The sequence below is a fragment of the Pelodiscus sinensis genome, chromosome 6 (assembly GCF_052426305.1).
Source record: "Pelodiscus sinensis isolate ZL-2025 chromosome 6, ASM5242630v1, whole genome shotgun sequence".
Taxonomy (NCBI): domain Eukaryota; kingdom Metazoa; phylum Chordata; order Testudines; family Trionychidae; genus Pelodiscus; species Pelodiscus sinensis.
Genome location: NC_143057.1, coordinates 54,298,110 through 54,306,887, shown reverse-complemented (window position 1 = coordinate 54,306,887; position 8,778 = coordinate 54,298,110).

Below are 8,778 nucleotides of genomic sequence, written 5' to 3'. Positions count from 1 at the left end.
ATTTTGGTAGAAGAATAACTCAAAATTTTATTTTAAAAGGGTATTTTCCTTTTCTGCATTTATCTAGAGATATGTTCAGGTTTACAGATATCTATCTGCTCAATCATGTTTGATTCTTTCAAGGTTAAATCCCAAGTCTCCATGGGAATGTATTATTCTCTCTGTTAGAAAATGTCAGTCTTTAGCAGAATACTCTAATCAGGAAAAAATCTTTTGCTGACAGCACAATGTGAATAACAAGTTTGTGGCAGTTTGCATATAGGTTGCCAATTACAATATATCTTTCTTGTAATTCATTGAATGGCTGTGCTGAAAAATTGTGGTTGGTGCAAAGATATGCTTAGCTTTCATTACCAATGGTAAGTGAAAAACATTCTACTGCAGTTTTCCAGCCTTCGTTCTTAGACCCACACAATTACATGTTAAACAATATAGGAAAACACAACTGGTCCTGAAAGGAACTGGACAGTCATGTAAGACAAGTGACTGGACAGTCATGTGCAAAACAGTAAGAGGCCAGTGACCTGTCAGTGACCTCATCCATAAGGAAGTGTGTTTTTGTCTAGAAGTGAAACACGAGTACCTTGCCAGGTGTTTCTATCCTGGACAGAATGTCAGCTTTTGCTTACATTCCTGGTTTTTTTCTGGGAAATCAGCGCGACTTACCTGTGTTCATTTCATTTAAAAAATTTGGATGTGCTTCAAATTGTGAACAGTCTGAGCAAGTGGGGTTCCTACACATCACGACAGAGTTAACATATGCTCTTTAAGTTCAAAATTCCCTCCCTTCCTATAGTATGGCTTTATTCACAAGCTAAGAAAAAATGAACAATATAAATTCCAGCCCAATCATTTTCTTTGGGTTTGGTTGTTTTTTGCACCCTCACCCCACCCTTTTAGGATGTTCAGACCCAGCTCATAGATGACAGAAGGATGATATCCATAGTAAATGAATGATCTACACCTACTATATGAAATAAGCAGAGCTCAATTATGTAGCCGGCTGCAGATTATCAAAACTAGTTACCTGGGTGAGTCAATGGTAAAATATTTATTAAAAATCCACTCTGTTTTCTGACTGGCTGTACTGAAGATCCTGCAACCCATGCTTCCTCACAGCCTCTTATACACATTGGTAAAAGGGACAGACAAAAAGAATACATGTGGGACTCAGATGCTTCATTAACTCCATGGACATTTAAATCGCTGAGGACAATTAGCCTCAGCAAGTTCAATTTCACAGCAGTGAAGAAATGTAGTTACTCATGTAGGGACTTTATAGTCCACTGGGGTTATCTGTACATCAAAAGTAGTCCCCTTCTCACATTATCCTGTGACTTACATCCATGATGGACATACCACATTTAATTTGACTTATGGATGGAAGAACTGCTGAATATAGCTCCAATATATCTCCATTATCATACCTCTCTGGTTTGTGGCACACAATATCTGTCTGGTAGCACTTGTAGTATTAGAGGTAAGAAAAAGAAAGAGAGACTCATTCTTAGGTAAACCATAAATAGTGGATCCTTGCATTTTTCCTGCTGAGAGACACAAATAGTTATAGGAAAAAGTAGGAATTGAGGGACCTCAAATCTCACAAGTTATGCCCAGTGGGTACAATGAATCCGTGTCTTCCTTGTCTCCCCTTATATACTACACAGATACCAAAGGATGCAAAAAATCTCATAACTCTTATTCACGGTAGTTTAAAATTTCAAAAGCATTTGTGTCACTCATAGGGTTGCCAGGTGTCCGGTTTTGAATCAGACAGTCCGGTATTTGAGATTTCTGTCCGTGAAACAAATTGAGAAAATACCAGACAAATATATGGCCGGTATTTTCTAATTAAGTATGTTTTATTATTATCATGAGTACAAGTACGTAGTTGTGTACTGCCTGGCTGGTAGTATCCACCAGCCAGGCAGTACGCAACTACACAGTAGAGAGGAGTAGGGTGGGGGCGGGACTGGGGCAGGATGGAATCCCCGGGGTTGGATTTGACCGTGCACCCTACCGAGACTGTGTGTGGGATGGGCAGCACTCCGGGATCAGCGTATGCCTGGGCGAGCCCAGTTCCCCGCCAGCTGGTCCCCCCCGCTCTTTCCTCCCCGCCAGCCCTACTTCCCCGACCCCCTCCCAGCCAGCCTCGCTCCCCGCCGGCTGGTCCCCCCCCAGCCAGCCCCACTCTCCCCAAAATCCCTCCCAGCCAGCCCTCCTTCCCACTGTTCAGTTCCCCTCCCCCAATCTCCCCTGGCCAGCCGTGCTGCCCCCAACCTCCTCCCAGCCAGCCCCAATCCCCTCCCGTCCTAAGTCCTCCTCCTCCCCCCATCTGAGATCAAGTGTGTCTTGTATTTTTTTTAAACCATCTGGTAACCCTAGTCACTCAGGAGTATAATCTCATTTTCAAAAGTGATCTAGAAAGACATACACATTTTGACTTTATGAAAATTTCTCTCAGCTATCATGTAGAGCTGACCAATGAGTGACAGCTGTGTCTTGTGGCAACTTCCAAGGTTTCAGATTTTTTTCCTTTACTAAACTCAATCTGGATTTCTTTTGTGAACTTGTCATGATTATGAGGGTTAGCCAGCAGCCTGGGGATTAAGGGATTAACTACACCTAGCCAGGTGGAGTGACCAATAGGAATGTAGGTGGGACTTTTCAAACTGGGACAAAGGAATTTGGGTTTTTTTCCTTTCTCCCTTTTGTCTCTGGGAGAGTTCTCTGCAGCTACAGAGAGGGACAAGCATGTCTCTCTCTCTCTCTCTCTCCAAGACACCATTCTTCATTTTCTGTAAGTAGGGTAAAGTTTAGGTAGTTTCGTTAGGTTTTATTGTTTTATGGATTGGGTATGGGATCTGAGATCTGGCACTGCTTAAAAGATATTTTGGCTTTTCTTTGTAACTAAGTTCTAGGCCCATGGAGTTTCTCCATGAGTATATTTTGTTACCTCCCTATCTAGTCATTATGTTTGCAACAGGAATATTGTTGTAATAATAAAAGTTCTTTCTTTTCTTTTTATTAACCTGGCAGTGGTTAATTGTGTGCCTTGATTTTTGTTTTAGGGGTAAGATTTCCCAAATGATCTTTCCCCTGATTTCTTTATCAACATTTGGGTGGTGGCAGCAGAAGTTTTATTCCCAAGATCTAGGTTTTTAAGATCTTGGGGGGAAGTTTTATACCAAAGCCTGGTAGATAAGGCTTTGGGGTACACTTGCTGGCCCCCACTTCTGCATTTATCATGCCAGAGTGGGGAAGGAGCCATGACAAACTTGGCACATTATAAGAGTGAAAATTAGGTGCCAGACTGGAGTGTGCTTCCCAGGACTTAGGTGGTGATTTAAAAGGAGCTGGGGTCTGCCCACTGCCATTGCCACTATAGCGGTAGGTGTTCTTGGGAGCCTCAGGAACTTGTGTATTCTAATTAATCACAAAAATGCTGAGTAAACCTCCGTATAATTCTAGGTCGACTTTAGAGAAGGGAAGTTGCCATTGACTTAAAAATTGCTTTTTCTCATGAAAGTAATATCAAATATGATAATAAAACATGATGATAATAAAAAAAGCTGATAATATAGCAGAATTATTTCTTTGAGGAGTGGGGTCATTCGCTTTCATGTCATTGAGTTATAGATTTGATAGTGACATCAGAGACTGGTGACTCACGGTTCAGGAGTAATTCAAAGTGCTCCTTCCATCTGGCTTCCAAGACTCCACGATTCTTAAAATATGTTGTCCTGCCTTGGGCATGGATTGGTGTGTGTCCATGAGAGTATGGACTGTAAAAGGTTCTTGTTGCCTGAAAAAAGCACGTTGAGTCATGTTTATCAACATAAAGCTCAGTTCTCCTTGGCCTTTTCTTACCACCACTTATTTTTGATGTCACAGATTTTCCTTTTGGGTTTAGGCTTGATTTGCTTGTATGACTTTTTTCTGATGGTGTGATATGTTGTTTTGCCACATATGAGGAGTTTCTCTTTTCCAGTGAAGCAGACATTTAATACATAACTTAGGAACTTATTTTCAAAAGTGACTTAGGTCCAGATCCTCAAACATACTTAGGCACCTAATTCCTACTCATTTAAATGGGAGTTAGGCTCCTAAATGCCTTTGAGAATCTAGGCCCAAGTCCCATGGACTTTCAGTGAGACTTAGGCTTCTAATTGCCTGACAATGGGACCAGAATGTAGGCCCTTTTCCCTCCATTTCCCCACTTTCCACCACTGAATGAAAGGAGAAGCAGCACTGCTGAACAATCTCAGGAAACTCTGAAGAGCTTTCCTTAGATTTCTGCGCATTTGGTCTCTCAAATAGGAGAAGAAATGACTTCTTAGCAGGGTATTTAAGATACTGAAAGAAATTTCCTTGTACTCCATTAGTTTAATTATGACACAGTTAAACAGACTAAGAATTTTAGTCCTGTAAACATTTGCCCACAAGAGACATGTAAGCTCTGGCAGTAGCTCTTAATCACATTCCTCTGTCAGGTGTCAAACAGAGCCAAGGCACAAACACACATGCAAGTTTTGTTTAGAGTACCTCAGAAAACCAGCCAAGTGGCAAATTTGGACATCTGTGCTAGACTGTGGCCGTACTGTTTTTTCAGTCTAATCTGTCAAGATAACCATTTCCCCATTCTCTTAAACAAACACAGACTTCCTTGTTTAAACACTATAACAGGTCTAACAGAACACACAGCTTTTAATCATTCTGTGTTAAGTACACTAGTGAGAGACTGAGAAAGGAATGAAAATATCTTAAATGTAAACTGGCTGATTTTGCTGCATTGTAAATCACTGGGTATATAGGAGGCAAACCTTAAATTCTAGATCGACTGTAAATAATCTTTGTAAGAGAAAATATATAAGAAGAATTGGTTTCTGAGATGTCAGCTTTTTGTCTTCTAATTGGAAAAGCAACTGAATGCCATTCAACTCCCAATGAATATTTAACATAACTATTGTGGGTTTTTCATTTTTCATTCAATAAAGAGTATATTTTCATATAAATTTAGTGAAGATTCCTTACAAGCGTATGAATAAAAAATTTCCATAGTGGGTCAAACCAGTTATTCCTCTAGTGCCGACAGTGATTAGTGCCAGATGCTTCAGAGAAAATGAACAGAACAGAGCAATTTCAATTGGTCCATGGCAGAAGGAGGTTTAGGGATTCCCCATGCCTGGGGCTGCAGCCTTGACCATCTTGGCTAATAGACATTGATGGAGCGCCCCTTCATGAACTTACCTAGTTCCTTTTTCAGCCCAGTCACACTTTTGGCCTTTACAGCATTCATGGCGGCAAGTTCCACAGGTTGTTCATTGTATGAAGAGGTTGTTTCCTTTTGTTTTAAAATTGCTGCCTATTAATTTCTTCAGGTGGACCTAGTGTGATGCTATATGATTGAAACATGTCATAGCATTAAGATTGCCACTGTTAGACAATTTCAACAAATCTTGTCCAAAGTATAGCATGTAAGGTATATTGGAAAAGTTGCATGTATGCAAACAGAGCAATCACATTTGATAGACCGTATCATCTTTGTATCTAAAGTTACAGTTATTGACTATGTACCAGTATTTCAAACATGTTTTGCTCCTGGGGTAGCTTCTACAAAGTAGCTTACATCCAATCTAACCAGCACATTGTGCAAGCTGGTAACATATTAAAGAACATAACAAGCCACAGAAGAAACTTGTCCCCACCTGGTGAGTCTTCCAGTTGATGCTTTAGTCAAAATATGGGTAATGGCTGATCCTATGAGTCATCAAAACATGTAAGGGCACGCAATCAGCTCATTTCACCCTGGACTCCATCTTGTGCTGTAGCTTTCCAAAAAACCTAAGACTGAGACCATTTTCTCCGCCTGAGAAAAAAAATATAGGATGACCCTGGAAGGGTCTCCATTTTTACCTCTTTCCTGCTCTGATCATTGCACTATGGATTTATAATAAAAGGAGCATTTCAATCAATGGCCTGAAGACCTTCCAATGTTTTGGAAGTTACTAGAAACCTTACAAGTCAGCAGTTTGTAACATTGCTGCTAAAATGTGATTCGAAACGTTTGCAGTGTTTGCATGTATATGATTTCCTGAACAATTTTAACTCTCTCCCCCTTTTTTTTCTTCTTATAAATGAACCTTTAGATTTTAGATATTAAAGGATCAGAAACAGCATGATTATTCAGTAAGGGTATGTCTACACTGCAAAGTTAATTCGAAATAACAGCCATTATTTCGAAATAACTAATAGCATTTATACAGGCAAACTGCTATTTTGAAATAAAATTGAAAGAGCGGAGCACTTAATTCGAATTTGGTAAACCTCATTCTATGAGGAGTAACGCCAAATTCAAAATAGCTAATTCGAAATAAGCGTTGTGTAGATGTTTATTTCGAATTAGCTGGCCTTCAGCCCTTCCCAGTTTCCCCTGGTGGCCATTCTGGGCCAAACCAGGAAAACTCCTCTCCTCTCCCCCAGCCCCGGAGCTCTTAAAGGGGTAGACTCTGGCCAGACTGCACATGTCAGATCCAGGCCTGCCAGCAGTTGCTGCCCCTGACCCAGTGGCCCCACGATGAGCTGGGCAGCCAGTGCCAACTAGCCATCCCCCGCCCAGTCCCCCAGCACCCGGGAGCCAGCCAGGGGTCGTAGATGCCGCACTCCCTCCTGGACTAGTGAGGATATCACGGATTTTATTGAGGTTTGGGGATAGGCCCCCAATGTCCATGATCTCCGCACTAGATGGAGGAACACGACCGTCTACAGCCGCATAGCTGCCACCATGGCCCAGAAAGGCCTCAGGCGCACCCAAGAGCTGTGGCAGGGGTACACCAGGGCGACTCGGGGCAGCTCCTCAGCAGGGGCAGACATCTACCCCTACACTTCGAGACTGGACCGCATCCTGGGGGGCGGGACAATCTGTGCCACCCCAGGGGAGCAGTGAGCCGGGACCAGAGGGCCCTGACTGGGGCGCAGAGGAGGAGCTGCCATGGAGGGTGCCACACTGGCTGGACCCCCAAGCTGTCCCAGCAGCAGAGTCACCAGGGTCATCTGGGGAGGCCACACCATGTAAGTGCCATCACTGTCCCCTTCCTGGGGGGTGGGGAGGTGGGGAGGGACACCAGAGACCACGCGTGTGGGCCTTGCTTACCACGGATCATGCAGCAACCTGTGCACATGTGAGCACATGCCGTGCCACCCCTGGGCAGGTGGCTCCAGCTGCGTGCCACACAGGGGCTGTGGCCTGATAGCCACACGCGTGTATGAAGAGACTTGATATGCTCCTGACCCTAGGGACGGGACACAGCAGGACGCCCTCCTTTCACAAGCCCCCTCTACACAGAGGCAGGGGACATATCTCCCCCCCACCTCGGCCGCACTATACACAGCACAGGGGCATGGGTGCGGTCTCGGGGCAGCTCCCACTTCCAGGGATAGCCGGACATTCCGACCGTGGCCTCTGTGCAAGCACAGCAGCTCTGATGGTGCAGGGCACGGTCATCCTCACCTCGCAGAGGGGAGCTGGGCTTCACCCACTGTGTTCCCAGGGAGAATTGACCACTTCTCTTCTTTCTCCACAGCTGCACCAGCTGCACATGCAGGGCGCACCACCTCACCCGGGACATGCTCCCGCACCCGAGGGCTCCACAGGATGACCACAACATAGCAGGGGTACTGAGAACAGCACCTGGGTGCCCTGTAAGCTCTGGCCCACATCATGGAGCAGCGGGCACAGGAAGAACGGGAGTTCCGGAGGGAGCTGCTTGCCCAGGATTGTGCCATCTGTACCCATCTGTAGACCCTGGTGTAGAGTGTGCTGCCTCGTGCTGCTCCAGCACCTGCTGCCCCCCAAGCTATCATTCCTCCTCCCACTTCTTCTCCCACTCCCGCCTCTCCCTCCTCTCCCTCCTCCTCAGTCTCCACACTCCCCACCTCAATCTCCACATCTCCCTCCTCCTCATCCCCCTGGGAACACTGAGGCCCCCGCACCCACCGTGCTGGGAGACATGTGGCCCGACGAGACCCCCCACCCCTGATTGCTAAGCTTCCCCTCCCCCTTCCTCCCCTTGTTTCCCCCTTCCAGGTCCCTCCTCCCAGTTTTCTCTTTCCCTTCTCCCACCCTAGCCCTACCATCTCCCACCTTCTTTCCCCAGTCTCCCCAGAGTTTCATCCTCCCCCCCCCGCCATTTTGTTAAATAAACAGAGATTCTATTTTTGAAAAAAAGTGTATTTTATTTGACATCAGGAAGCTAGAGGAGTTACAGTTAATTCGAGGGCAAGTTAAATTGGGCGACCGGCATTTTAAAATGGCGACTGGCCACAATTAAGCTAATCAAGCGTGGGATATTTAAATATCCCACACTTGATTTGCAACTTCGGTATGCTTCATTTCCCTCCCTAGTTTGAACTAGGGGGCAAGTGTAGATATACCCAGATGTAACAACTGCAACACAACAGTTAAATCTTTAGTGAGAGGCATGATAAAAACATTTTTTATTAATTGTTAATTAGAAATACAGAAACAAAATCATTTTTCTGCATATAACATTTCATTTGAATAATTCTCTTTGTAAATATCTGTGACCACGCAAAACAAAGGAAACCGAAAAGATTTTTTTAAAATTAGTTATTTTGGGGTTTTTTTTAAAAGATATTTCCTGTCTAAATAAGAAAGCTGGTTAATTAATTTTTTACTCATTTTACAATGATTTACATATTGTTCAATAATTAATGTGCTGCTGGTGCTAAAGTGGTAATATATAGAAGAACTGTTTC